At 43.2% G+C, this 21,965-nt stretch overlaps 1 long non-coding RNA gene across 1 annotated transcript in view; it reads right to left on the bottom strand.

Moving 5' to 3' along the window:
* LOC135548560 (uncharacterized) overlaps positions 1 to 21,245 on the bottom strand; it is a 79,451-nt gene extending 58,206 nt beyond the window's left edge. Inside the window, exon 1 of the long non-coding RNA XR_010456844.1 lies at positions 20,863 to 21,245. This is a non-coding gene — a long non-coding RNA (uncharacterized LOC135548560). The remainder of the gene's footprint in view (positions 1 to 20,862) is intronic.
* Between the last annotated feature and the right edge of the window lie 720 nt (positions 21,246 to 21,965).

Below are 21,965 nucleotides of genomic sequence, written 5' to 3'. Positions count from 1 at the left end.
GTTGCATCACTGCCTGGTATGGCAACTGCTCTGCCTCCGATTGCAAGGCACAGGGTTAGTGCGTACGGCCCAGTACATCACTGGGGCCAAGCTTCCTGCCACCCAGGACCTCTATATCAGGCAGTGTCAGAGGAAGGCCCTAACAACTGTCAGACTCTAGCCACCCTAGTGGCAAGCAGTACCGGAGCGCCAAGTCAAGGTCCAAAAGGCTTCTTAACAGCTTCTACGCCTAAGCATTAAGACTCCTGAACAGCTCATCAGAGGGCTACCCAGACCTCTCTTTTACACTGCTGCTACTACGTTTATAATCTATACATATTCACTTTAACTCTACCTACATGTAAATATTACCTCAGTTACCTCGACTAACCGGTGCCCCCGCACATTGACTCTGTACTGGTACCCCTGTATATATATTCGAAGCGGAAGCTCCTCAGAGAAGGAAGGGGAGGACCATCCTTAGTGAACCATCCTTAGAAAAACTGCGAAACATTAAAAAAAGTTATCCGTTTAAGATGAAACTAAACAAAATATATTCACATGTGCCCAAATCACTGATTAAAACACAGTGTTTGCAATGAAGGTCAACAGTAGCCTCACTCACCTACTTATTTTCCACCATAATTTGCAAATAAATTCATTAAAAATCCTACAATGTGATTTTCTGGATTTTTTTTCCTCATTTTGTCTGCCATTGTTGAAGTGTACCTATGATGAAAATTACAGGCATCTCATCTTTTTGAGTGGGAGAACTTGGACAATGACCCCAAGCATACTTTCAAAGTTGTGGCAAAATGGCATCAGGACGACAAAGTCAAGGTATTGGAGTGGCCATCACAAAGCTCTGACCTCAATCATATAGAAAAGTTGTGGGCAGAACTGAAAAAGTGTGTGCGAGCAAGGAGGCCAACAAACCCGACTCAGTTACACCAGCTCTGTCAGGAGGAATGGGCCAAAATTCACCCAACTTATTGTGGGAAGCTTGTGGAAGGCTTCCCTAAGCATTTCACCTAAGTTTAATATTTTAAATGCAATGCTACCAAATACTAATTGAGTGTATGTAAACGTCTGACCCACTGGGAATGTAATCAAATTAATAAAAGCTGAAAAAAATTATTCTCTACCGTTATTTAGACATTTCACATTCTTTAAATAAAGTGGTGATCCTGACTGACCAAAGACAGGGAATTTTTACTTGGATTAAATGTCAGAAATTGTGAAAAAATGAGTTTAAATGTATTTGGCTAAGGTGTATGTAAACTTCCGACTTCAACTGTATTTTCAGGTCTCTCCAGAGATGTTTGATCAGGTTCAAATCCGAGCTCTGGACATTCAGAGACTCCTGCATTGTCTTGACTGTGCTTAGGGTCATTGGAAGGTGAACCCCAGTCTGAGGTCCTGAGTGCTCTGGAGAAGGTTTTCATCAAGGATCTCTTTGTACTTTGCTCCATTCATCTTTCCCTCGATCCTGACCAGTCTCCCAGTCCCTGCCGCTGACAAACATCCCCTCTTCATGATGCTGCCACCACCATGCTTTACCGTAGGGATGGTGCCAGGTGTCCTCCAGACGTGATGCTTGGCATCAGCCAAAGAGTTCAATCTTGGTTTCATTAGACCATATAATCTTTTTTCTCATGGTAAGACAGTCCTTTAGGTGCCACGTTTTGGCAAAGTCCAAGCGGGCTCTCATGTGCCTTTTACTGAAGAGTGGCTTCAGTCTGGCCACTCTACCATAAAGGTCTGATTGGTGGAGTGCTGCAGAGATGGTTGTCCTCCTGGAAGGTTCTCCCCTCTCCACAGAGGAACTCTGGAGCTCTGTAGGAGTAGCCATCGGGTTCTTGGTCAGCTCCCTGACCAAGGCCCTTCTCCCCCTATTGCTCAGTTTGTCCGTGCAGCCAGCTCTCGCAAGAGTCTTGGTGGATCCAAACTTCATCCATTTAAGACTGATGGGGGACACTTTGTTCTTGGGGACCTTCAATGTTGAAGAAATGTTTTGGTACCCTTCTGCAGATCTGTGCCTCAACACAATCCTGTCTCAGAACTCTATGGATAATTCCTTCGACCTCATGGCTTGCTTTTTGCTCTGTCATGCGCTGTCAACTGTGGGACCTTATATAGACAGGTGTGTGCCTTTCCAAATCATGTCCAATCAATTGAATTTACCACAGGTGGACTGCAATCAAGTTGATGATCAATGGAAACAGGATGCACCTGAGCTCAATGTCGAGTCTCATAGCAAAGGGTCTGAATACTTATGTATATTTAAAACATTTTTTTTTACCTTTATTTAACCAAGCAAGTCAGTTAAGAACAAATTCTTATTTTCAATGACGGCCTGAACTGCCTGTTCAGAACGACAGATTTGTACCTTGCAACCTTCCGGTTACTAGTCCAACGCTCTAACCACTAGGCTACCCTAAGGTATCTGTTTTTTATTTTATAGAAATTCACTAAAATAAAAAAACAGTTTTCCCTTTGTCAGTATGGGATACTGTGTGTAGATTGATGAGGAAAAACATTTCTTTAATCCATTTTAGAAAAAGGCTGTAATGTAACAAAATGTGGAAAAAGTTTAGGGTCTGAATACTTTCCGAATGCACTGTACACGGCAATTATGACAACTTCTGGAGAATGTGTTCCAACCTATAGGAGTTCTTTCAGCATGAACTAACATGTCCACCCAATCAAAGGATCAGAGAAAGCATAAGCAACAGCCAGCTAGCAATGGAGTGCATAAAATGTGATGAGTAGTTGACTCAAAGAGGAAGACAGACAATTGTTGAACAGTTTTGAACAAATTAATTTCTTCAAAAATGAAGGAGAAGCAAGAGAGAGAGATATTTAGTTGTATTTTTTTCACTTTCACTTTGAATTAGTTAGCGAATGCAGCTAGCTAGTTTAGCCTACTCAAACACCCCGCTCAAACAGAGGGAGATGCTATGTTATCTAGCTGGCTATTTCCATCAAACTGGAAGTCTTCCAAGTCAAAGAAAGCTTTTGATTGTATTAATTTATTGGCACCTGGGCACGCCATTGTAACTTCTAAATTGCTTGCTGTAGACTGTACATAGCACTGCACTATTGTAGCGGGTTTACTAATGCTTTATTTCTATGTTGACTATGACGTTAATATGGTGACAGCCATGTAGGCTGTGTGAAGCGGTTAGCGGTTATGATATGGAGGTTTGGCTTGGAAAGGTTTTTTCGCCTGGTCACAGACATCATGTGTGTTGTACACTGAAGTCTACAAGTGAAGGGAAAATGTGAGTGGAGGAGAGCACATAGATGTGAGAAGTAATTATACAACGACCAAAGGGATCATGCTGTTTGTATGTGGCTGCTATGAAAGTGAACTGTGCTTAAGTGTAATCAGCGGTGTATTAATTTAGCAGATTCTGTTGAAAAACGTTTCTGAAACGGAAGCAAACAGAAATGTCACGTTCTGACCATCGTTCTTGTGTGTTTTCCTTGTTTTAGTGTTGGTCAGGACGTGAGCAGGGTGGGCATTCTATGTTGTGTGTCTGGTTTGTCTTTATGTTTGGCCTGATATGGTTCTCAATCAGAGGCAGGTGTTAGTCATTGTCTCTGATTGGGAACCATATTTAGGTAGCCTGTTTTGTGTTGGGTTTTGTGGGTGATTGTTCCTGTCTTTGTGTTTGTTCCACCAGATAGGGCTGTTTTTGGTTTTTTACATTTCTTGTTTTGTATATTGTTCATTTATCATCTTCATTAAAGATGTATCACAATAACCACGCTGCATTTTGGTCCGCCTCTCCTTCAACAGAAGAAAACCGTTACAGAATCACCCACCACAACAGGAGCAAGCGGCGTGGTAAACAGAGGCAGTAGCAACAGCAGCAGCAGGAGAAGCGACAGGTGCAGCAGGAGCAACAGCAGCAGCAGCAAAAGCAGCAGCAGGAGAAGCAGCAGCAGGAGAAGCAACAGAGGCAGCAGAAGCAGCAGCAGTGGGAGAGGCTGCACTATTTGGAGGAATGGACTTGGGAGGAGATCCTTGACTGGAAAGGACCCTGGGCAGAGCCAGGGGAATATTGCTGCCCCAAAGCCGAGCTGGAGGCAGCGAAAGCAGAGAGGCGGCATTATGAGGAGCTAGCATGGCAGAGCAGCTGGAAGCCCGAGAGGCAGCCCCAAATATTTCTTGGGGGGGGGGGACACAGTGAGAGTGTGGCAGAGTCAGGAGTCAGACCTGAGCCAACTCCCCCTGTTTACCGTAAGGAGCCATGGATGGAATCGGAGCTGTCGGCGAAGCTGAGTGTTGAGGATGTATTGGACAGAGAGAAAGCTGTTGGTTTGGCATAGTATGCACGGAATTCGCCCTGAAGAGCGTGTTAGCTGTCTGATGCCACCTGTGTCACTTCCTCATACTCAGCCTGCAACGTGTGTTGGAGTTCCGGGGGATTTGATGCCAGCTATACACACCAGGTCTCCAGTACACCTTCACAACCCGGTGTGTCCTGTTCCTTGCACTCACCCGGAGGTGCGTGTCCCCGGCCCGGTACCACCAGTGCCGGCTTCCCGCACCAGGCTGTTTCTCCATCCCATCAATACAGGTGCTACCGCCTGTTCGGCGCTACCAGTGCTTCCGCCCCTCAGTCCAGAGGCGCCAGAGCCCCTCATTCCAGAGGCGCCAGAGCTCCTCAGTCCAGCGCTGCCAGAGCCTTCCTATTTCAGTGCTGCCGGAGTTTTTCGCCTGTCCAGTGCTGCCAGAGCTTTCCTCCTCTCCAGCGCAGCTGGAGTCTCCCGCCTGTCCGGCGCTGCCAGAGCTCCCGCCCCTCATTCCAGAGGTGCCAGAGCCCCTCATTCCATAGGCGCCAAAGCTCCTCAGTCCAGCGCTGTCAGAGCTTTCCTCTCCAGCGTTGCAGGAGCTTCCCGTCTGCCCAGCGCCATCAGAGTTGCCAGTCTGCCCAGCGCCGCCTGAGCTACCCGTCTGCCCAGCGCCATCAGAGTCGCCAGTCTGCCCAGCGCCGCCTGAGCCACCCGTCTGCCCAGCGCCGCCAGTGCCGCCAGTCTGCCCAGCGCCGCCAGTCTGCAAGGAGACGCCAGTGCCGCCAGTCCACAAGGAGCCGCCAGTCAGCCAGGAGACGCCAGTGCCGCCAGTCAGCCAGGAGCCGCCAGTGCCGCTAGTCAGCCAGGAGCCGCCAGTGCCTCCAGTCAGCCAGGAGCCGCCAGTGCCGCTAGTCAGCCAGGAGCCGCCAGTGCCGCCAGTCAGCCAGGATCTGCCAGAACTGCCAGTCAGCCAGGATCTGCCAGAACTGCCAGTCAGCCAGGATCTGCCAGAACTGCCAGTCAGCCAGGATCTGCCAGAGCCGTCAGTCAACCAGGATCCGCCAGTCTGCCAGGATCCGCCAGTAAGCCAAGCTTACTTACTTACTTACTTAACCAACAATGCAGTTTCTAAATAAACTAAAGTAAAAAACAAGTAACACAAGAAATGTACATGCTGTAACAATAACGAGGCTATGTACAGGGGGTACCGGTACAGAGTCAATATGCAGGGCTACAGGTTAGTTGGTAATTGGTAAAGTGACTATGCACAGATGATAAACAGCGAGTAGCAGCAAAAATCAAGGGGGGGGAGGGTCAATGTATATAGTCCAGGTGGCCATATGACTAATTGTTCAGCATTCTACGGCTTTGGGGGAGAAGCTGTTAAGGAGCCTTTTTGCTCCTAGACTTGGCTACTAGACTTGGCGCTCCGGTACCGCTTCCTGTGCGGTAGCAGAGAGAACAGTCTATGACTTGGGTGACTGGAGTTGTAGACAATTTTTAGGGCCTTCCTCTGACACCGCCTAGTATATAGGTCCTGGATGGCAGGAAGCTTGGACCCAGTGATGTACTGGCCAATACACACTACCCTCTGCAGCACCTTACGTTCAGATGCCGAGCAGTTGCCATACCAGGTGGTGATGCAACCGGTCAGGATGCTCTCAATGGTGCAGCTGTAGAACCTTTTGAGGATCTAGGGACCCATGCCAAATCTTTTCAGTCTCCTGAGGGGGAAAAGGTGTTGTCGTGCCCTCTTCATGACTGTCTTGGTGTGTTTGGACCATGATAGTTTGTTGGTGATGTGGACAACAGGGAACATGAAACTCGACCCGCTCCCATTCAGCCCCGGCGATGTTAATGGGAGACTGTTTGACCCTTCTTTTCCAATATTCCACAATCAGCTCCTTAGTCTTGCTCACATTGAGGGAGAGGTTGCTGTCCTGGCACCACACTGCCAGGTCTCTGACCTCCTCCCTATAGTCTGTCTCATTATTGTCATTGATCAGGCCTAACACTGATGTGTTTTTAGCAAACTTAATGATGGTGTTGGAGTTGTGCTTGGCTACACAGTCGTGGGTGAAGAGGAAGTACAGGAGGGGACTAAGCACGCACGCTTGACGGGCCCCAGTGTTGAGGATCAGCGAAGCAGATGTGTTGTTGCTGACCCTTACCACCTGGGGGCAGCCCGTCAGGAAGTCCAGGATCCAGTTGCAGAGGGAGGTGTTTAATCCCAGGGTCCTTAGCTTAGTGATGAGCTTTGTGGGTACTATGGTGTTGAATGCTGAGCTGTAGTCAATGAACAACATTCTCACATAGGTGTTCTTTCTGTCCAGGTGGGAAAGGGCAGTGTGGAGTGCGATTGAGATTGCCTCATCTGTGGATCTGTTGGGGCGGTATGCGAATTGGAGTGGGTCTAGGGTTTCTGGGATTATGGTGTGGATGTGAATGATGACCAGCCTTTCAAAGCACTTCATGGCTACCGACCTGAGTAGTACAGGGCGGTAATAATTTAGGCAGGTAACCTTCGCTTTCTTGGACACAGGGACTCTGGTGGTCTGTTTGAAACAAGTAGGTATTACAGACTCGGTCAGGGAGAGGTTGAAAATGTCATTGAAGACACTTGCCAGTTGGTCCGCACATTTCAGTACATGTCCTGGGAATCCATCTGGTCCCGTGGCTTTGTGAATGTTGACCTGTTTAAAGGTCTTGCTCACATCGGCTGCGGAGAGCGTGATCACACAGTTGTCCGGAACAGTTGGTGCTCTCATAAATGCTTCAGTATTGCTTGCCTCGAAGCGAGCATAAAAGGCATTTAGCTCATCTGGTAGACTCGTGTCACTGGGCAGCTCACGGCTGGATTTCCCTTTGTAGTCCGTAAGAGTTTTCAAGCCCTGCCACATTCGACAAGAGTCAGAGCCGGTGTAGTAGGATTCAATCTTAGTCCTTTATTGACGCTTTGCCTACTTGATGGTTCGTCTGAGGGCGTTAGTGTCCCGCTCCTTGAAAGCGGCAGCTCTAGCCTTTAGCTCAGTGTGGATGTTGGCTGTATTGCATGGCTTCTGGTTGGGCTATGTATGCATGGTCACTCTGGGGACGATGTCGTCGATGCACTTATTGACAAAGCCGGTGACTGAGGTAGTATACTCCTCAATGCCATTGGATGAATCCCGGAACACATTCCAATCTGTGCTAGCAAAACAGTCCTGTAGCGTAGCATCCGCGTCATCTGACCACTTCCGTATTGAGTGAGTCACTGGTACTTCCTGCTTTAGTTTTTGCTTGTAAGCAGGAATCTGGTGGATATAATTATGGTCAGATTTGCCAAATTGATGTCGAGGAAGTGCTTTGTATGCATCTCTGTGTTTGGAGTAAAGGTGGTATTGAGTTTTTCTTCTCCTCTGGTTGCACATTCTGGTATAAATTAGGCAAAATGGAATTAATTTTGCCTGCATTAAAGTCCCTGGCCACTAGGAGTGTTGCTTCTGGATGATAATTTTCTTGTTTGCTTATGGCCTTATACAGCTCGTTGAGTGCGGTCTTAGTGCCAGCATCGGTTTGTGGTGGTAAATAGACGGCTACCAATAATATGAGAACTTTCTTGGTAGATAGTGTGGTCTACAGCTTATCATGGGGTATTCTACCTCAAGCGAGCAATACTTTGAGACTTCTTTAATATTAGACATCGTGCACCAGCAGTTATTGACAAAGAGACACACACCCCCGCCCCTCATCTTACCTGACGTAGCTGCTCTGTCCTGTCAATGCACGGAGAAGCCAGCTAGCTCCATATTATCTGTGTCGTTGTTTAGCCACGTCTCAGTGAAACATAAGATATTATAGTTTTTAATGTGCCGTTGGCAGGATATTCTTAATCGTAGATTGTCCAGTTTGTCTTCCAATTACTGCACGTTGGACAATAATACAGAGGGTATTGGTGGTTTACCTACTCATCGGCAAATTCTTCCCAGGCACCCCGCCCTCCTCCACCTTTTTCTCTATCCTTTCTTCATGCGGATGACGTGGATTTGGGACTTGTCTCGACAAAGCAGAATATCCTTCACCTCGGACTCATTAAATACATAATCCTCTCCTGTTCAAGGTGAGTAATCGCTGTTCTGATGTCTAGAAGATCTTTTCGGTCATAAGACACGGTAGGAGCAACATTATATAAAAGAAAGGAGTTACAAACAATGCAAAAAAACAAACAAAATAGCACAGTTGGTTAGGAGCCTGTGAAATAGCATCCACCCCTCTGACAAATGATTACACCCTAGATCAGCTAGATGCAGGCAAGAGTATGCAAGGCCGTATTCAATGTGTCAGTGTCTGTCAGGGTTCAGTAGATTGTCAATTTATTCTCCGGCGCACAAAGACGGTCACGCCAACACACAGGGCGCATACAATTGACCAGCCCAAAACACAGGACCAAAATAGTCCGGAGAATAAACACACGAAAACCACCATACAACAGAGTAACAAAAACAATCCCACACAAAACAAGGGCGGGACAACCTACTATATATAAGGACGCTAATTAAATTAAAATACACACAGGTGAAACTAATAAGACAAAACCATCAGACAAACGAAAAAGGGATCGCTAGTAGGACGGTGACGACGACCGCCGAGCACCGCCCGAACAGGCAGGGGAGCCAACTTCGGCGGAAGTTGTGACAGTTGTAGTAACCTCATGATGGGTATAGGGAAAATTAGTATCATGTATTAGCCTAAACCTGCCGTTGTTACATTGAGCTGGCTGAATGGAATATGAATGACAGTCATCCAATGTGCTGTAACAGAAATAAGGATATGCTCATAAAAGAAAAGTCTTCCCTTAAATGGCACTGACCGCCACTGGTAAACACCTCAATCGGCATGTATTTGATTTACGCATGTGATAGCACCAGCTGAGCTGGCCAACAACTGAATGTATGTGCCTTAGAAGTCGTTTTCACATACAAACTTCATATGTCCGAATGCCATCAGGTAACCTGATTTCAGATGTGTCCATGTAAACAGGATTATTAGGGAAATCGTTCATTTTGCAAAACATGTAAACGTTTAAATCAAACTATTATATTAATCTGACTATCCACAATAAATCGCATTATTGTGTGCACGTACTCATTGTGATATTGTTATTTTTCTTTTATGATATTGATATGCTGTAACAAACTGGGATTCATGCCTTCTATTCTTCTAATTGTTCTTCTGTGACACTCATACACCAGAGGACGCTGGTGGGAGGAGCTATAGGAGGACATACTCATTGTAATGGCTGGAATAGAATAAATGGAATATAATCAAACACATTAAAACGCATGATACACAGTGATAAAGTCATATTGGATATTTGGGTCTCTGTCTGATTCCCTTCAGGCCCTCCCTGCCTGGCCAACTGTAGGCCAGTCTTTCTGCTGTATTTACACTGGGGTAATCAAACCGGGATCTCAACCAGATTGGGTGTCTTATCTACAAGGGTGCTCCCTCTTGCCTGGATCAAAAAGCTGCCTGTCAGAAATATGAGCCAAGTCTGATAAAATCATCCAGTTTAAACTCAGAGTTCAAATCATGTCAAACCCAATCAAAGGAAAAATACAATCCAACAAAGGCAACAAAAAAGTTGTTTGAAGTCATTTTTTTCTTCTTCTAATCGAGCCATAGAGTTTTGTGGTGAGAGAGTTACAAAACCCAAAAGAGAAAAAGGCCTGTGGTTTTTATCTTCTTGTTTGGATAGTGTCCTGATGGCCCAAACTGTGTGTGTCCTAACTGAGTCATAGAGTAAGTAAGGTCATCCACCGCCTCTCCTCAGCTGTACCAGCTAGACAAACACAGAGAGAACATGACATCATTCCTCTGTCATCCCAAAGATATGCTCAAGGCTTACAGTTCAGCAGGCTACGCACAAGAAGGCTAATGTTAACTCACTATGACAGATCCCTCATACTGTACACACCATTTCGTCAACCAGCCGTCCCGCCACCGTCCCTCTCAAACAGACCTTGGCAGTCATCACAAGGAGATCGTGTTACTGCTTGGTCTGGGGCTTTTGACCCCCCTCCCCCTAGCCGCACTTCTGACCCCCCACCACGCCAGACCCCCATATGTCTGGCGACAGAGAGCTTTAGACAGCTCACCCCCCGCTGCGGACTGACCGGTCTGGACTGTAAGTGAGCAGCAACCGAGAACAGTCTCTTTTGGTCTCCCTCTTTTCTGGTCTCTAGCTCTCTTTCTGTGGGCCCAGTGACTAGGGCAGATGTTCTGTCTGTCTGTCTGTCTGTCTGTCTGTCTGTCTGTCTGTCTGTCTGTCTGTCTGTCTGTCTGTCTGTCTGTCTGTCTGTCTGTCTGTCTGTCTCGAGCTCTCTCTCTGAAAGTGAGACCAATCACAGCAGGAGTTTTATTGAACACACACATTTGAACACATGCACACAGGCCCGCACAGTTAATGTCGCACTGTTCATGGCGAACACCAGGAAATTATTTGGAAATAGTCTTCTATGACAAACATGCGCTTCCAAATGTTTGAAACTTTGACAGTGAGTTTAGGGCAGGGTTCCCCAACTAACGTGTCACGTGCCAAATTTAGTACACGGGTGGTTTTATTTGGCCCCCTAAGTTCTGAGCAAAAAAATCCCCACCCGGAAACCAGCTGCAAGTGATTTGAATTTTAGAAATCTGTTCCCAAATATTCCCCGACATAATAGAAAGTCAAATCTGATAGTATACACATGTCAGCAAGGTTTGAAATGATTATGTCAGTCTACAAATTATTTGTAATTATGTTCCAGAAAACAGAATAAAACACTCATGAAAAAAACATCTAGTTGATGATCCCTGGTTTAGGGTGATTCCTCATGGAACTAGAACAATAAAAAGACCAGGATTTGTTGGATTTTCATGACATTTAATCCACATAAAAGTGTCCTTTGTAGGAAGAATTGTTGACATATTTCATATTGAAATGAAGTTGGAACATTTGTGACATTTTGGCCTTACCCCATAATTACTCCATAATGTTTCATCTGTAGGTGCTACATAGCAGGAATGTGTGTTATATGAAGCACTACAGCTTCCTTTAATATTAGTAGTATTTTGTTTTTCTTAAATTAATAAAAAAACATATTTGGCTAATTTGTCGATATATTATTGAACATAGTATACTCTATGGGTATATAAAAGTTCCAGAGTGGGATCACTGCTAATTTCAAAGGTATGGCCCATTTTACACAGAGAAATTGGCATAGTAGGCACTGTAACCAATCACAGCCCTCCTTTTACTTGTATCATTGCACATCCTGCAAATAACCTATCATAGGACGACCATTTAAAAATCCATTTTCACATTCACACTGTTGGTAAAGCTTACAAATTGGATCCTAACTGAAAGTAGCTGAGATCCCCACTCTGGAACTTTGATATGCCCATAGAGTATATTATGTTCAACAATCTATGGAACACATTGCCAAATCAAAAATAGTATGTTTTCAATATTTTCAATATTTATAAATAAATCTAAGATCATTGTTATTGAAATAAAAATAACACAACTACTATAGAGCAAGCGGTAAAGCTTAATATGATACCAATGTTTGCTTTAGCGCCTACAAATAAAACATTATGTTGTCATGAATCATAAAGGAGGCCTGAGTAAGGACAAAATGTCACAAATATTCCACATTTAATTATTTATCAATTATACTAGAAGATACAAAATGTCAAACAAATGGCAACAATACTTCCTCCAAAGCACCCTTTTGATTAAATGTCGTGAGGAATCACCCTTAACATACTATTATAGAAACACTATTTTAGTTCTCCTGAAAGAACGGTGGTCATAACCACTACATAAACATATCATGACCTATATGTTTTTTATTCACTCATCATAAAAGAATGAGGTTTCACCAGGTTTCTGATTTTTACAGCAAAATATGTCAGGACAGATGGAGGGAAAAAGAGAGGGGAAAACAGCAGTCCTCCATTTGGCCCACCATCTATTCATTGGCTCTTTTATTTCTTTTGGGTGCGTAATCCTTTCACTTTTAATGGCAAATTTAACCGTCCCCAAGGCCCCCGCACCAGACTGGTCAATAGAAAACCAGACAACTAATTACTGCGCACGCCACACTCCCTCACTCTCTTCCATCTTCCCTCTTTCTATCCAGCAGCTGTAAGGTTCATGTACACAGAGCAACAGCCAAGCAGTGTTAGGTTTCCACTCCCCCAATCTTCTTTAAAAGCTTCTAAACCTGTCTCACTACAGCCCTTTAGTCACACATACGCAGAATAACACACATACACACACCTTCACTTGAAACATTTTAAAAATAGTAAATAGATATTTGTCCTGTACCTGATTTGATTGGAATGTTCACATTTCTCTAGAATTAAAATGGTTCCTAAAATGTATATTCTTAAAATAAACCCAATTTATAGTAGATTTACATTTAGTGAAAAAATATGAGGAAGAATCTAAAAAATCAATAGCAAGAATGTTTTCTCCTCTTGCTTTACTAGCACATAATAACCACGCGATTGTCATGTTATGGTAAAGCATTTCATGTGGTAAAGTGTGTCATTACTGAATAAATAGTTACTACCGTTGTTGTAAATGCTCAACTAAACTATCATCATTATGGGACAAACACTGCTGATTAGATCAGTAGATAACTGGATAATAAAACATTTGTTCAACCAAAAGTATGACAGTAATTTATACGTTAGGGTCATTTCTTTATGGTCTGACATCAGCATGATTTTTTTTGTCAGCAAGAATCAAGAATAATATTTTCTGATTTTGAATTTACAGTCAAAGCACCTTTTCTTTAGAGAACTGTATCCTTTAAAATGTGTACTATTCTAATTGTAACTGTGTAATATTATGTTGGCTCCCCTGGTCTGAGTAAATAGCCTGGCGATGATAATACCATAGTGAATATTCAGGCTCTGTGTTAACACAACCCCATGTTGTGTGGTGCTGTGTCTGACTGACTGCTGTCCAAACTACAGCCTTCCTCTCTCTCCCCATCTCCCAGGCTTTGACCATGACCCTACCCTACACCCCAGTGTCTCATCACTCAGTTGCAGAGTCCCTAATTTGCCAGTGGGGTTTAAAACCTCCCTCAATTAAGATCACTAGTGTCAGACAATGGGACGAGTTAGCCCCCCGGTGACCTGCATAGGGCAGTCCTTTGTCTTACAGCCAATGTTTGCCTTAGCCTTTTGTGCCTGCATTATCCTCCACCTCTACTCCACCCCCTCACACACACACACACACACACACACACACACACACACACACACACACACACACACACACACACCCAAGATGGAGACAGAAAATATAATTTTGGAAGCCATTTCCAAATATACCCCTTAAGTACGGCACGTCCACTCCTCCCCCTCTCAGTCCCCTCCCACCATTGTCTGTCTGTATGACTGGCCCATCAAAAGGCTGGCCTGGAGCAGAGGTGGTTAAAATGGTCCAGAGGCTAGTGGCTCACACCAGTCAGCCCCACACACAACTCACAAGCCAATGAAACAAGCCCCCTTTGCAAGCACAGAGGATGAGCTCCTGTCAGCTCCAAAGGAGAGGAGACAAATTGCCCCATGATCTCTTGACCCTCAAACACAGGGTAACTGCCCAAAATAAACTGCTCTTAAACTGATGAAAAACAAAATTGGACAACTTAGTTCTGCCCAATGGAAAAATACTGTAAAACTTAATTAATAGCCCAGGTGTTTATTTGTTTAAATTACTGAACACAACAGGTGCTTATTAGAGACAGGCTTCTATTTGAGCCTAATGTGTTATTTACACACTTTCACATTTCTTTTGTCTTAATATGCCTCCATAAAGAAAAATACAAAAATAACTTTTTCTTGACAGAATAATAATTCTCATCTTTGACTGTGCATTTTCAGCAGTTCACCACTAGAGGGAGATCATCCGATTTCTAGGAGTCTGTACTTCCAACGTTTTTGACTGTTTTCGTGCTTGCCAGTAAACTAGCAGTTCTCAGCTGTTAGCAGCCAATGTCTAGTAGTTTCTTACTAGTGATAAAAATGGATGATTGACATAATTATTTACAGTCATTACTGAAATATTTAATGTAACAAATCAACACATTAAACCTCGTAAACAATTAATTTAGACCTGGCATTTATTTGAAACGGGCATTTATCTGCTGAAATGTGTGCCATTGCCCGGCTATTAAAAGCGACAGGTGTCGATTTAAGAATCTGCATTTATTTGAAATTTTACAATACGTAAATGGGAAAGCAACGAGCCACAGAAGAAACATCAGCACTTTACATAAATAACGTGTTGGAATCGCTCAAGTTTGGGCAGAGTCTCTTCATCTGGCCCTAATCTCTTTTATTAGTCGTGAATACATTTATCTATGTAAAGCTGGCTAAATAAAAAAGGGATACATTTGCTTGAGAATTGGGAATGGTGGTGGGTGGTATTGAGGGAGAAAATACAACCCCCCTCCTTTCATTTTCTGTTTTGTGTCAGTCAGGACAGCTGGATAAGAAATGGATCAGTGGTGGAGGGACACACAGTCGCCATGGCAGACATGACATCATTCTCTGTACAACCAACCCGATGGGAACCAGTATTGGGAGAGCTCTATCCTATGCAGGTCCAACACTACAAACACACACGTGTGTGTCTGCATATGCGCTGAGTGTATTGCATATATTTGATTTGGATGTCCTATCAATTTAATTGATATAGACCGACTAACTGTACCAATTTCTTCCATAAGGAATATGGGCTTGTAACATTTCATATCTGATTTATACAAGGCCAGATCAATGAGTGTGATAATGATATCAACGTTCACATCTGGTCATTTGTTCAAACCCCTTAACTATGGCTCAGCATCACGTGCGCCAAAAATGACATGAATAAAAATCAGTCCATACACAAAATAATTCATAACACATTCAAACCATGGCAACATACAGTACAAGACACAAGCCTCTCTTTTTTCCTGCTGTTCTGAGAAAAGCTGTTTCCTGAATCTGAGTCTTGGTTCCTGTTAGAGTCTCTGGGTTGTGTTTTCATCCTGAATGGTACCTCTGTCAGTCACTTAGCAACTAGCAGTTGGCAGCAGGCTAGCAGTTAATAAAACACTAATTGAGCTTTTCCTTCCATTCCCCACTAACAGCAATGAGACTAATATATAGAATGATGAGAGGCTGAGGGAAGGACACACTGAGTAACCTGTCACAGACAGACATACAGACACGGGCTAAACACCATTATAGATAAACAGATGCCTATCCAAGGCATAGAAAAATACATGACCTGGTACAGATACAGACAACTTACTTTTACAGAGGATGCAACATAGACACACCTGACATAAGATTAAAGTACAGCACAGGTTAATTAGACACTTACCCCAACCGGACACAGGTAAAAGATGTCACCAGATCTGCACCAAAACAGCCAGAAAGAAGTCATTCTGGCTTCACAAGTCTGGTGGTTCTTGCCACCATGTTTCCAGAAATTAGTTGAAGCCACTCTGCTCTATTATAGAAGCGCACATCTCCTAGAAGGCACCTATAGTTCAGTTTGTTTCAGGTTACTTTCACACCAAGAATAGCTAGTGGGATGTGATAGATAGCTGGGATTAAAGGAGGACAGATTGAAAGCAGACAGCCATGTCGCGAGAGAGAGAGAGAAAGAGAGCGAAAGAGAGAGAAAGAGAACGAGAGAGAGAGAAAGAGAGAGAAGTAGGTGTATGACTGAAGGGCCAGTAATGTGGAGCAGCAGCCACTTCTATCTGCCCAAAATAAAACCACAATGACTTCATCATCAGGCCTCGTTAGGGAAGGTGTGTGATTCTGCCACTTCAGGAGATAGTGACCTACATGCCCAAAATAGAGAACTAGATTCTGTAGAGGACATACTTTGTGTGTATTTATAAAAGTGCTAGGATGACAGACAGTCAATGCCCTTGATATCTTGCCTCTCTTCATACGAACACTTCAAGTTGTGCCCCAGAAAAAGACGTTGGCAGTGACAGCGAGCGGAGCCCAAAATAAAATCATGCTAGCGTTACTCCACGTTTTTTTGCTTTCCTTTTCCATGCCGGGAGCCATGTTCTGAAATACCAACATTCGCAGGAGAAAGCAGTCCATTAACGCCTGTCAAAACACTTCATTCCTGTGTCACAGGGACATCTGATGGATGGACACTCAGGAAAGAGAGAGGAGGAGAGCAATTGAAATGTCTCTATTCTTCCTAAACTTTTGTGATGAATGTTTACTGTTAATTTCTGATTATTTATTTCACTTTTGTTTATTGCCTATTTCAGTTGTTTCGGCAATGTAAACATACAGTGTAAGTATTCAGACCCCTTGACTTTTTCCACATTTTGTTACGTTACAGCCATATTCAAAAATTGATTAAATTGTGTTTTTTAATGCCTCAATCTACACACGATACCCCATAAAGACAAAGCAAAAACATGTTTTTAGAAATGTTTGCCAATTTATAAAAAATAAAAAACAAATATCACATTAACATAAGTATTCAGACCATTTATTCAGTACTTTGTTGAAGCACCTTAGGCAGTGACTACAGCCTCGAGTCTTCTTGGGTATGACGCTACAAGCTTGGCACACATGTACTCCCATTCTTCTCTGCAGATCCTTTCCTCTGTCAGGTTGAATGGGGAGCGTCGCTGTACAGCTATTTCCAGGTCTCTCCATTCACAGTGGGTTGTGCTGTTCACCAGAGTAGTGTACACTCTTAGATGGTGCCATCTAGAACCTTAAAGGGTTATTTGGCTGTCCCCATAGGAGAACACTTTGAAATAACCCAAAATAGTTCTACCTTGGAAAAAAAAGGGTTCTACATGGAACCAAAATAAGCTTCCCCTATGGGGACAGCCAAATATCCTTTTCCAAACCCTTTTTTCTAAACGAGTGTAGCAGAGAACTCCATCAAGGAGGCTAGATATTCTGTGTGTGGGCTAAATAGAGTTGCTGTGTCATTCCGAGTAAAATCGACGGTAATTCTCAGAGTATTGCTAGTACCTATTTCACGTTAAAAAGCCTGTGTCTACATGTCAAATGAGAGGGTTCTTGATATAGTCTAATGCGATTTCATATAGTCTAATGAGAAGTGAGAAGAACCAACTCAATCTGTTTCATAGTTCTAATCAGTCAGACAAATCAGATTGATTGATCCCTTTGAGCGAGGATACAGTAGTTAAGCAATAAGGCACGAGGGGATGTGGTATATGGCCAATATATGACAGCTAAGGGCATCGTGCCTGGACACAGCCCTTAGCAGTGGTATAGTGGCCATATACCACAAACCCCCAAGGTGCCTTATTACTATTATAAACTGGTCACCAATGTAATTAGAGCAGTAAAAATAAATGTTTTGTCATACCCATGGTATATGGTTTGATATACCACAGCTGTCAGCCAATCGCATCTGACATTCGGAGAATCAAACCCTGTTATAATCCTGGGAAGTTAAACAATGTCACAGTCAATTTATAAAAATATAATGTATAACAATGAATATCTTTACATGCATACTAATAATTCGATATTAAACTGATTATGGTAGTAGGCCGAGTATGGAAATATTAATGTAAACACACTCTGCTTATCTTAAATCGGAGTAAGGTCAAAACTGAAGTAAGCATACACTGATTAAAAAACCTGGTTTTCTGAACAAATCTTTCAAATTCTTAGGGCATGTAAACAGCTTAATCGGCATTCCAGCAGTGTATTTGATCTTCGCATGTGCCAACACCGGTAGTGCAAGCCTCTCTCTTATGAGCAAGTGAAATGAGTTCAGAAAAACTGTTTTCACAGGGGTCTCCCGAGTGGCGCAGTGGTCTCGCTGTGCCACTAGAGACCCTGGTTCAAGTCCAGGCTCTGTCACAGCCAGCCGCAACCAGGAGACCCATGGGGCGGTGCACAATTGGTCTAGCGTCGCCTGGGTTAGGGGAGGGTTTGGCCGGCAAGGATGTTCTTGTCCATCGCATACTAGCAACTCCTGTGGCAGGCTGGGTTGAGTGAGCAGTGTGTCAAGAAGTTTGGCTTGGGTTGAGTTTTGGAGGATCTTGACCTTCGCCTCTCCCGAGTCCATACGGGAGTTGCAGCGATGGGACAAGACTAACTACCAATTTGATACCACGAAAAGGTGTTATGAAATCCTTTAATGTCAAAATAGCAAAGTTTCTCTGAACAAAAAGCCCTATTTTCCTCATAACCAGTTACGAGACGCTACTTCATGAAGACGAACCCCAAACAAACTGCCAACAAGCAGCCTTTCTATTGAAATCAGGATTCATGAGGGATATAGCAGTCCAGAGCCTGACAACGTCAGGATTATGCCTCTGTCTGTGGACCACACAGTGCACATTGCACACTCTAAATTAGCTCAATGAGCTGCAACACAATTGATTTATTTATTCTGCATTTTGCAGGATGAAATCTCTTGAGATGCACCATCTCATTTTCAAGAGTGTCCAAATACAATAAGGGCAAATCAAAACAATACTTAGTAAAAATAATAATATGCCTGTCTAATAATAATAATAACAATGAGATTCTAAAACACAAAAAAATTATATCATCCGCATAAAAAAAGTAGTTGTACAACTATTAATAGGACTATAACTAATAACAACTTGTTCAACTACTAATACAAATAATAAATCCAGGGTAATTCCTGGAACAAAATGGGACTTAGGTTGTGGCGCGTGGTGAGGGCGTGGCCAATGGTGCATTCGCTGACCGAATATTTTAGAGGCCCTCCTGCTGGCAGCAGTGACAATTAAAAAAAATAAAAAATTTAAAGCAAATTTCCTGCAATTGACACATTTTACTGTTTGGACATAGGCGTCCCGAAAAAATACTTAGGCGGCCCGCCCAAGACTTTTCTATGCAGAAAAATCCCTATAAAGAACCTATAAAATATACATGCATATTTACAAATATTTTCACATTGTGATGATTCTATTAGTTCAAAAGACAGTTTATTCTTAACATTTCAAAAAGTGTTTTCTTCACTATGTGATTTTAATTCTCAGATTTCCGTAGTTAAAATATTCCAGTCAATTGGGCCTTTGTGCTTGAAAGATCTTACTCCAAATGACATGATGTGCCCTTGCAATTTGTCATTGCTGCCATTGCTATTGTGTGAGTCTTGTAAGGTGTTCCATAATATATATGGCGAAATTTAAGTTGACCCTTTAAAAAGAAATTGGTACCAATGCAGTCATCTTCTGTTTGGGAGTGACAGCCAATTTATTGATTCATACATTGTGCAATGTGTCTTATAATGGCAAACAAGAATGCATCTGCAAAGATTGTAATAAAAGACAGTCTTAGTTGCGTTGTGATAGATGATGTCACCATAGTTTAGGAAGCAGTAGTTGGGTTACTAAGGTCTTTCTAATGGATACAGTAAACAATTATTAGATCTTTATAGTAACCTAAGGTTTTAGTAATATAATCAATATGCTTTCCAAAAGATATTCAGAATCTATCCTCTAACCCAGGTATCAACATTTTTCTATCACTTGCAAGAATTTTGAAAATGCCAGTTGTGGAGTTTATTCTTTGCTGTGTACCAAAAAGCATGAAAAAGGACTTTGTTTTATTTAAAACCAACATCTTTGCAAGACAACCGTTTTTGTTGCGCTAAAATCTGCAAAATATTTGAACTTGATGTATAGAGCACTGTATCATCAGTGTATAAGTGAACATGTGTATTCTGCCAAATTAGAAGTCATTCATTTATGAATATAGAGAAAAGGGGGGCCAATACTGAGCCTTCAGGTACACCTCTACTGAGTCCAAGAAGTTGTGATTTGTGTTCTATGAAAACATATTTTCTATTGCATGGAACCAGTTTAGTGATCTGTTAGTGAAACCAATGTTTAAGTTTTCCTAGTAAGATAGAATGATAAACTAAATGCTTTCGATAAATCAATGACGATGGCACCAGTAAAGATAACACCAATAAGTCAGTTGAGGTTCAGTCCTTTTCCAGGCATGTTTCACTAGAACAAGCACTAGCACTAGTTGACAAGCACTTGTGGGCTGTGATGAGGAAAAAGACAAGCAGCAGTTTTGCTGAGTTTATGCTATTATTTTTGACCTGATATTATGAATCTGGTTTGTTTAAAACACACAACCCCCTCACACACATTCCCTTCCCCCATCACCCTACCTTGTACCCCCCCACCTTCTACCTTGACCCTCCAACACAATTCAAAAGCACAAAGCCCTATTTTCACTGGAACACTGCAATTCAAACACATAACACATCAACAGTTCTCTGCCGACTAGAGACCAAGAAAAGTTAGAAATCAAAATAGAAAAAGGAAAAGATTGAAAAGTATGATAAGAAAATAGAAAATGATGATAAGACAATTGAGGTAATAAAAATAAACAACAAATAATGAATAACAAGAATATGAAGCATCAGTTTCGGGAACCCGCACATTCCTAAGAGCACAATTAGGTGCTTAAGTTACTGTTCCATAGAGTAAGAAAAAGAAAAAGAAGGAGAGAGAAACAAACACTTACCACTACGCAGAGCAGAGCATGACATCCAACACCAGGAGTGAAAAGATTCCCCTCTCCCTCCTCGGATCCACTCCCCCCCCACCCCCGTCTTCGGAGAGGGAGGATGGCGGTAGTCCCGTTGTTGGGATGGGGAGCTCAAGAGTGAGAACCGGCTTCTGCTTTCTACGTGCAGCTGTGCATCCCCATCAGTATCTTCACCAATCCTCTACACTATGTGTGCCTGCGGCACAGCAGAAAATGGGAACAAAGTGATCCCCTCACACCAACACACACACACACACACACACACACACACACACACACACACACACACACACACACACACACACACACACACACACACACACACCAGCACAGAGAGAGGGAAAGAGGGAGGGAAAGAGGGAGCACAAAATAAAACAAGTAGGGCAGTCAGTGAGAAGGCAGTGGCAGCTGGAGAATAGCAGGTTTACGTTTTTTGCCGTTTCCTTTAGTTTGCGGGAGAACCGCTCAGCTGAGAGAGAGAGTGGGAGGGTACATGGCAAGAGCTTCCAGGCAAGGAAACAGCACATAATCCCTGCCGGCAGAGACTTCCTTCTCCCCCACACTCCCTCTCGCTCCCCCCTCTCCTTCTCTGTTAATAAGCCTGGCTACGACCCCCTCCTTGGGGCCCTGGAATGTAAAGGCCAGAGTTTCAAGAGGCCCAGTTAGACAAGCCTCAGAGTCACTGCACAGTGACCCAAGGGTCAGACACAGCAAGCGAGCAATGGAGAGGTGGGAATGGAGAAGAGGGGGTTGAAGTGTGTGTGTGTGTGTGTGTGTGTGTGTGTGTGTGTGTGTGTGTGTGTGTGTGTGTGTGTGTGTGTGTGTGTGTGTGTGTGTGTTCGTGCGTGCGAGTAAGAGTATACTAAAATCTCTGTGGCCAGTTTTGCCTCATAAGATCGCATAACCTGACCTAGAGCCACGTAACAAAGATAAAGCGGTTTCTAGTTACTCTCATAGCAGCAGATGTAAATACTACTAGCATCACTCACATGGTTAAAGCATGGTTATTAGGGCTGTGACGATACCAGTATCGCAATATTTCTTTAATGGCAAAAATGAAAACACGAAGCAGACCAAAC

This window comes from Oncorhynchus masou, chromosome 11 (assembly GCF_036934945.1).
Source record: "Oncorhynchus masou masou isolate Uvic2021 chromosome 11, UVic_Omas_1.1, whole genome shotgun sequence".
Classification (NCBI taxonomy): domain Eukaryota; kingdom Metazoa; phylum Chordata; class Actinopteri; order Salmoniformes; family Salmonidae; genus Oncorhynchus; species Oncorhynchus masou.
The sequence above is the reverse complement of the archived record's forward strand: the minus strand, read 5'-3'. Positions and strand labels throughout refer to the sequence as shown.